Genomic DNA, 9,547 nt, shown 5'->3' on the forward strand with positions numbered 1-9,547 from the left:
TGCCAGTTTTACACTTCTTTCAGCAGCTCGTCAGCCACAGTCTTTATCCCAAATAATGTCATTATATATTCTCTGACTGTTATGAAGCTTTCCAGGGCCACATAACACACCCGATCAAAGGATTTCTGTAGAAATGTAATTCCTTCAGTTAGAACCTATCTTCGAACCTGGTGGGCATTTATTCTAAGCCCATGTATCACAGTTTAAAACCGCGTCTGAAACAAATTCAATTGATTATTGTTGTTTACTCAAAATTACATCTTTACACATTCTTTGATTTAAACACATTTCTGTATAACTTCAAAAGACTAATATGGGCCTGACATGTAAAAGTAGAAGAGACCAATCCTCTAGTCCTCTCTCTGAGTGGCCCTTGTTTCAAAGGGACATTTCCAGCTGAGCCAACTAATCAGGCAGCACAGAAGGTGTCAACACTCACAAGAGAAAGTTTAATAAACAATGTCCAAGAGGTCAAAAAAAATGAATTTACGTATCGAGATACTCGTCGGTGAATGGTAGAACTAAGATAATTATCTAGAAGCCATTACAAATCATTATAAAGCCAGATAAATTATGTGATTCATGACCGATTTCTGCCTTTCAAAGATCAAACAATTGTAAAGCGTTGGTAACCTTATCACCAAAAAAAAAAAAACTAAAAACCACAAACATGGAACATTCAATGCGGACATCATAGCATTAAACAAATTTGCATAAACTGTTACTCATCCAAACACAGGCAACATATCAAGGTGAGACTTTCCAAACCATGTGGCTCTACGCCGGTGATGTACACCATGACATGTGCCAGCTGTTTGAACAGCTGGGCAACAGAGAGAGGACAACCAAAAAACAACTAAATGAGCAAACGAGGGACAGAAGAACAGAGAATCGGAAATCAGCCATAGAAAACCAATTCTCTGGTAAGACAAGAAGCACAGAATTCATCAATTCCATTGTTGTAAAATTTTGGGAGTAGTTGATGAATCACAAAGAGGCGGCGATTGCTCCGGTTTAATACAATGACAAGGCAGGTGGATGGGAGTCTTAGATACATTTCCCCTTAAGGCATGAATGATTTTCAGAATTATACCAGCTTCCTGTGCAGAAGTCACATGTTTTTGTGTGACTGGAGGCGAGGTGAATATAACAATGGTTCTACTGATGAGGGAGAAGGGATGCAAGGTTAACTGTGGTTTACGAGGAACAGTTAAGAACAGACTCCCTAAGTATAACAGGTAATCAAGCTGAGAGAAAGACTGACTGGAAGGGAAGGCTTTCACGAACGAACACCATCACCACATCATGTTGGAGACAAAAGGCTGAAAAGTAAAGAAACAAAAAGGGTTGCATGTTAATGTGTGAAATGACAGCGAACTGTAATAAGAAAATAAACTAAAATGCTTATAAGGTGATATTTAGATTGATTTCTGAGGTACTTTATGTTTCTACGTTATAGAAACAAAATAAATGATTTCAAGAAATGTATGGATATACTCCTCATAAAGGGGGAAATATGGCTGCCAAAATACATAAAGTCATGTTATTATTGAAGTTTCTACAAATCTGAAAATGTAAATGATGTACCTCTTGTCTTTCTATTGGAGTATATGAATTTATGCGTATGGGTATTTGTGTGTGAGCGTGTGCTTTCTGTGTTTGTGAGTGTCTATATCACATGGGAGCCTGCAATCTTGTACAAAAACCAGTCTATAATTTCCATATCATTATAGACTGGTGATGTCTGTAGTCACCTGCCAGAAGAATATGATGTAGCTTCTCAACTGTAATATAATATTACAGTTGAGTTGTGATGTCCTAATGCCTCCTGCCAGAGTGAACAGCCAGCGTGAAAGGCAGGTTATAGGAGCTTCATTGTAGTTACAGGTTAAACAACGAAAAAGACAACTGTCTTTTTGTTCTTATGATCTGTTTTTCTAAAATGAAGAGTGATCAATAGAAAGAAGATATTTATGTAAATGTAAATGTATGTGTCTTGTAAAGCGCACTGCTGCCCTGAGGCGTCGTGGCGCTGTAGACCGCTGGGGAACCCGTCCTGGCTATCCCTGTGAGATGGTCCCTACTGGGTATCTCCAAGGTGAAACCAGGCATCCCCGGCGAATGTGGGGGGCCGTTGTAGAGATGAGGCAAGCTAATGCCCAGAGTTGCCGAGTGTGATCCCTGGTTAGAGTAGGCACCGAGGCGAGAATTATCGAGGCCGCTGACCCTGGTCCACGACCCTGCCGCGTCGGGAATTGAACCCTGGTCCCGGGCCGTTCTCTGCTTCCAGGTCTGCCGCCTCTAACCAGTGAGCCACACCACTCAATATCTTTATTTTTTCACACTATAGGCCATTATAGGATAATACTACTCTTCATGAGATAAAGCCCTTACTAAATCTGATTTACATTAAACAGATTCTAATATGTTTTGCAACAAATTACTAGATTCATTTGGGGTGTTTAATTTTGCACTACAGATTCCGCTTTAAATCTTAATGTCTGAAAACATGCTTCTCTTCCACATGACGGAGCAAGGGTCTAATGATTTTAGGGGTTTATGGGAAGAGTGATGGTATGGCCATATAATATAAGGAATAAATTACCCTCTGCCATAAAGGATGCTGCACATCACATCAGTGTTCCATGACCTTATAAAGGACCTTAGCCCTCAACTTTGTTACTATAGATCATTGGTCTTCAGACTGTAGAGCGCTCCCTCCAGGAGGGTTGTGGAGCTGCAAGAAGGGAGTGCCATTCCCTGGGGGGCATGCATGTACAAGAACAAATAAACAAGTGCTTTTGATTTACTAATACAAATTGGGAGAGCACACTGCAGGTGAAAAAAGCAGAGGAGAAGGCAATCCCACATAATGACAGTGGTAAATATACCTCCATCATTGTGGGCTACAGATGTTTCTGGCTTCTTTCTTTTTATTTATTTATTTTTATTGAGAGTTCATAGACTTAAAATCATACAATTGTACCATATATGAATACATATTTGAAAACGTTGGAAATGGAAGGAGTCTAATTAGATCCAAGATACAAAACATTACAGTATTATAGATATGCATTTCAAAATACTCCATAATACAGTCATAAACAACCTTAATAGATTAAAGTGCAAAGTTCTAAATCAAAATATAAATGTGTAGCTACCTATATGTCCTACCCGCTTAATCTAAAGTGCAATGTGCCATACCCGTACAAATACATATATTGTATCCATGTATGTCCCCTACTGAATATTCTCTTATGTTCCAAACATACTCCAATATTTCTCATACTTTCTTACTGCTCCTGCTCTTATTGCATATTTCTTTTCTAGTTCTAGTATTCTGGACAATTTTGATCTCCATGCATTAAAGGTTGGTACCTTCTCTGTTCTCCACAATTGCAGTATTAAAGATCTTGCTATTAAAGCTGCAAGAAACAAACCTTCCTCGCATAAAGAGGTAGAAGTAGAACAGCCCAAAACTGCCGTGGATTTATCGAGTGCGATGAGAGGATCAATTATAATTTTAAGATATTTCTCAATCTCCTCCCAAAAACCCTGGATTTTTGAGCAGTCCCAAATGATATGTGTCCAGGTTCCTTTTTTGGCGCACCGGAAACATTTATCTTTCACTTGCGGGTATATATTATGAAGAAACAAGGGTCTTCTATATATCAACCCTTTTGAATAGTATAACATACATTTAAAATGTGCTCCTCTAAAAACAACTACATTGAGTTTGTTATGCCTATTCCAGGATGCCTCAGTCATTTTCATTCCTTCCCTTTTCTTCCATCTATCCCTAGCTTTTTCATATAGTGAAAGTACTTTATTGTCATCAAAGACTTTAATCCAGTTGCTAATTTTCCGTTGCGTAGGGCAATTGAGGGCTTCACTAATATTAGTTTTATAACACAGGCTTTCATATCTAATTTTCCCAATATAGGTTTCAATTTAATAAAAGACCCTTTTAGGATTATGCTTGAGAATTGAAGCCCTGTTTCGATCTCCGCCCAAGTTTTCCAACAATTTCCCTTAATAAAATCCTGGATCTGGGTATATCTGTTTTCTTCCCACAGTCTAAATATATTGTTCCCTACAGAGCTGTTTCCCCCATATATAGATTTGAGATCCTGGTTGAAATATTGATTCATAAAATATCATAGTGTGTTAAAAGCTGGGTTTTTAGGTCGAGCGACCTATCTCAATGCGCATGCGCATTGAGCGGGAGCTCGATATATAGCGGCTTAAACAGAGCTTACCGAGATCAGGCGATTCCCAGGCGATTTCTTGCCGTGCATGTGAAAGCGCGTGCACAATGCCACCAGCTGCTTGCCTCGCATTATCACATCAAAGGCGGTCGCATCTCAGGCCCCTGCTGCTTCACACCCTCATGCCGCTCTCCCCGCTGCGCCCCCTCCCCTGCCCGCCGTGTCGCATTTCTCCTCGTACTTTCACTTTGACGGCCGCAGGCCGTCTCTCATGTTTCTCCTTGTATTTTCTTCTATTCCCCTTCTTTTCTTTTCTCCCTTTTTTTGAAGTATCCTCCACATTAGAACACGATGCCGCTCTCGCCGCTCTCCCCGCTCCGCCCCCTCCCGCCGTGTCCACTTCACTTTGACGGCCGCAGGCCGTCTCTCATGTTTCTCCTTGTTTTTTCTTCTATTCCCCTTCTTTTCCTTTCTCCCTTTTTTTGAAGTATCCTCCACATTAGAACACGATGCCGCTCTCCCCGCTCCGCCCCCTCCCGCCGTGTCCACTTCACTTTGACGGCCACAGGCCGTCTCTCGTGTTTCTGCTTGTTTTTCTCGTTGCCTCATCCAGCCCGGCGGTAATCCAATTTCAAACCGGTGTGACGAGGCCACTCGTCAGCCCTGATTATGCTATCTGGAGCCGAGCCATGTTGACAGTACCGGATGATACACGCTGCAGCTATCTGTGAACTATTTTCCAGTTTCATGATCGCAGATTGTATATGCATCTCTTGCGTATGCGTTTTTTTTCAAGCTTGTTAGGTGTATTGGTCGTACCGGCGTAAAGATTGAAGGCATTATTTAAATGTATCAACTGTAAAGTGCTATTATTTTTTTACAGCAGTAAATTAGAGTGATTTTTGTTTCACAGTTTTATACAGTGTGAACTACACCAGAAGGGTTCAGAGCGCTTTACATGAGCACCAGTTGCGTTACTGACGGACACGTTATTTTTAGGCACGAGAGATTAAGCTATTTGCCCAGGATCACAGAATGCTTGAGCCTCCCGCCAGACTCGAACCCAGTTCCCCAGCTTTAAGGCCGGCCGCCGTAGTCGTTAAGCCACACCCTCTGCCTGTAGCAAAAGTTCAGTTGTAGGGTGACCATGCGTCCCGGACTTTCCGGGACACGCCCGGGCTTTACATCGCAGATTTCCGCAAATGTGGCTCGTCATGACCCGGCTGAAAACAGTGGGAGGCTGGCACATTTTATATGTTGCAAAGCTCGACTAGCTAGCAACTCTTATCAAAAAACAATTCAATTTACAGGTAAGATATTGGGCTTAGAAATTGCATTTCACTTCCTTAGTGCATCCTTTTCTGTGTTTGTTAATCGGCGCTGCCGTTCTGTGACCCTCGACAGATTTAAAATGATAGTCATTCTAATGTTTTTGCAAAATAGCCCGGGTTTTTGTTTTTTTAAATCTGGTCACCCTACTACAGGCGCCAGTTGTAAACAGTTTGTTGCCACGCACGTGGCATCTTAGAACTTAAAGTATGTATTACCTTTTAGTTACCCCCTCATCATCTCGGGAAGAAATTCAAAGAATGCAGCCGCAGGTGCACGTCTCAGGCCGCTTTGTCCTGTGGAGTCTTGTTGAGCACTTCAGAGCCATGTTTGCATTCCTGTAAGCAACCCCGCAAGCAACCCCGCCAACCGGAAGCAGTCACTTGGTCACCTTTGCTCTTGTAGTGTAGTGTCTTCGTTTATTAAACGGCGCCCATATTTAAACTGTTAGCACTTTACTTGTGCACATTTCAGGGCCCACAAAACTTTGATGAATCGCATTTTACAACTGAGGCTGTTCAACAAGTCAATAATTCAATAAACCGAAGCGCATGAGGCTCTACAAGGAACGCACAGAATAATTTTCAAAACTTTAAGAATTATTAAAGTTTAATGGATTACATAAGGCAACCATCATCAACCCGGTATCAATGAATAGTTAAAGTATGAATGCATCAACAATACCAGATCAAAGTCATATAAATGAGAGGACCAAGCAAAATAATCATACATGCCACTGATTCATGCCAGAGATTTCCGATTTTTGAAACCCAAAATAGCTTTATTTTGACTCTCACATGCCTGAAATGTTCTCAGTTTCAGTAGCAGTCAGTGGGGGGAAATACCTGATCATTTATTATTTTGAAAATTCCCACTTTCCATTTTTAAAATGTTGGCATGCATGTATAAGTTCGCCTCAAAGGGAAAGAAACAGGCAAATCGCTTCTCTCCTTAAGAGAGTCCAGTCAGGTTTAACCAAAATAACACAATTGTGTGCCTCATACCTTCTCAGGGCGTTTACAATACAGCTTTTTTTCTGCGCCTTTTAAACTTACATTATCTGTAGCAAGATGAGATACAGGGGCCACCTCTAGTTTGCAGGTGGCTTCGTGAATGCTCTACTCATTTAAACATCCCATGAATATCGCAAAGAAAAGAAAACCTTTCACTTGGGAAAGAAAGCACAAGAACATTGCTTTCAATAAATCAAGCTTCACCAAGAAATAAAATGCTCGGCGTTTTACAAACCAAGATGGCAACCAGCATTAGTCAATTTAACATGCAGGCCTACATTATCTGTGATCAATCTAAAAATGTACAAACATAGTTAATAAGATGTGTTAGTGTTGATGTTGATTCAAGCCAAACATTTTATATAAAAAAACCCTTTCAATTAGGGTGACCAGATTCTCAAAACAACAAGCATTGGCATAGCCAATAGGTCTTGCCTTTGGGACCTTATAAGTGTTTAGTTATCCAGCACAATATCCTTGGTGCAACATCACCTGTTGTATGCTGAAGGCGAGACCTATTGGCTATGCCAATGCTTGTTTGTTTAAGTAGCCATTGTAAGGTCTTATAACACACTTTTTTCGGGTAATTGATAACTCTAGTGGGATCTATTATATTATACTTCCTTAGCATCTTTTTCATAAAGAAGTAATCTGCCTCCTGAGGATCTAAAAAAATAATCTAAAACTATGATGTGCAAATGTCGCATAGTAGTAATTTCTAATATTTGGAAGAGATAATCCTCCATCAGCGACAGAACAATTTAAAGTGCTAAGTGCCAATCTTGGTATCTTGTTTGTCCATACAAAAGAGGACAACATACTGTCTGTTTCTTTAAAAAAAAAAGAGGTTTGTATTGCACAAGGAGCAGCGCTAAAAAGAAAATTAAACAATGGAAGAATAGACATTCGAATTAACGCGACTGCCCTATTATTGATAGTGGTAACTGGTTCCAACACGTTAACTGAGAATGTACCTTTTTCAAGAGAGGAACATAGTTTAATACAAAAAGATCTTCTACTCTCTCAGATACATAAATACCTAAATACCTCTTTGGACGGGTATTATATGTCTGTCTAAGTTCTGATAAAAGGGAATTCGTATCACAATTACATAATATAATTTCTGTTTTAGATTTATTAATCCTATATCCTCCTATTTTTTCAAAGTCTGCAAATATTCTCATAACATCCGTTTGGGTTTCTATCTTTGGGTTCAGGAAGAGAACAATGTCATCAGCATATAGTTTTATGTTCGTCATTCCTTGAACTGGTACCGTGTGGGCCCTTTTTTCCCTAATTGCAATTGCCAATGGCTCTATAAATAGCGCAAATAAATCGGGGAGAGGGGGCAGCCTTGTCTAGTACCTCTATTTATTTGGCATGTCCCTACATTCATAGAATTAATTACAATTTGGGCCTGTGAGTTTTTATAAATTTGTTTCAATAAAAATATAAATTCATTTGGGAAACCAAACTTTTCTAAAATTGTAAAAAGGCAATTCCAGGAAACTTGGTCAAATGCTTTTTCAGCATCTAAAAACCAAATCTGTGCTTCAACCTTATTAACATTTTAAAAAAATCAAGTGCCTCTAATAACAATGTTGTATTAGTGCAAAGCCGTCTCCCTGCTACTGTTTCTGGCTTCTTTCTAACAGCAGTTGTGCTTGAGGGCAGAGACTGGAGAGGGACTGCTATAGGAAGAGGGAGTGACAGGGCTGGTAAAAGAACAGGGCCTTTGCAGGTACACGGTGTAATGGTGAGGAGGAGGGCAGTGCTAGGAGGCGGGGAAAGTGTAGGATTGACACAGTGAATATTAGCAGAGGGGACATGAAACGATGGGGAACATGTGAGCTTTGACATGAGAAGTTCCAGTGGCCCGAGGACTTTGGCTGAAGAGTGGGACATTAACAAAAGACAAGGACAGTGGCAGACGACGTGCGCTGCGATGAGACACACGGGCATTGATGGGAGAGACGGGCATTGATGGGAGAGGCAGGCAGTGACGAAGGAGGTAGGCAGACATGTAGGGGCTGTGCAGTGACAGAAATGGTGGGCACTTAAAGGATGAGTGGGTGGAGAAGTGTGGCTCACTGGTTAGAGCAGGCAGACCCTGAAGCAGAGGTCAGACCCGGGACCAGGGTTCAATTCCCGACGCGGCAGGGTCTTGAGCTCAAATGTCCATGGACTCGATAATTCTCGTTTCGGTGCCTGACCTAATCATGGGTTTACACTCTGCAACTCTGGGCATTAAGCTTGCTTAATCTCCACAACGGCCCCCCTGCGGCGGGATGCCTGGCTTTCACCTTGGAGATGCCCTGTAGGGGCTATCTCACAGGGAAAAGCCAGGACGGGTTCCCAAGGCAAGCGCGGAGATACCCCTTCGGGGGTCGATTCAGGCGCTATATAAGAAACATGATAATAATAATAATAATAAGTGGGCACTGTCCAGAAAGGCGGGCAGTAGCAGGTGAGGTGGACACTAACAGGACGTGAAGGAGTGGCAGGGGAGAGGTGGACTCTAATGGGAGAGGGGCCAGTGCTGGAAGAGAAGGACAGTGAGTGGAGATCTGGACAGTGCCAGAAAAGTGAACTCTTGTGTGCAATGTGGACACTTATGGAAGACGTTACCAGTGATGGGGCAGTGAGTGATATCTGTCCAATGATGCAGGGAGTGACATGAGGGATGCACTCTTAATTCTTGATTATTAATGGGGCTGTGATCAGAGAGGGGACCATGACTGCCATGAACACGACAGAGATGGGGCAATGGAAATGAAAGAGTTGAGAGAAGGGGCTACCCCCTGCATCAACAGTGCTCTGGTACAACCCCACTTCACCAGCACTTTAAAATACTTTCATCATCACATCATCACATCACCACCTTCTCTTCCCATCAGCCAAAGTTGTAGGGGGCCCAACACACCCTCACTCTGTTCCGGAGGCCCTCTGCCTTATACATTTGGAAGACCACTGCTCTATATGGTTAGGGAACTCCTC

This window comes from Lissotriton helveticus, chromosome 12 (assembly GCF_964261635.1).
Source record: "Lissotriton helveticus chromosome 12, aLisHel1.1, whole genome shotgun sequence".
Taxonomy (NCBI): domain Eukaryota; kingdom Metazoa; phylum Chordata; class Amphibia; order Caudata; family Salamandridae; genus Lissotriton; species Lissotriton helveticus.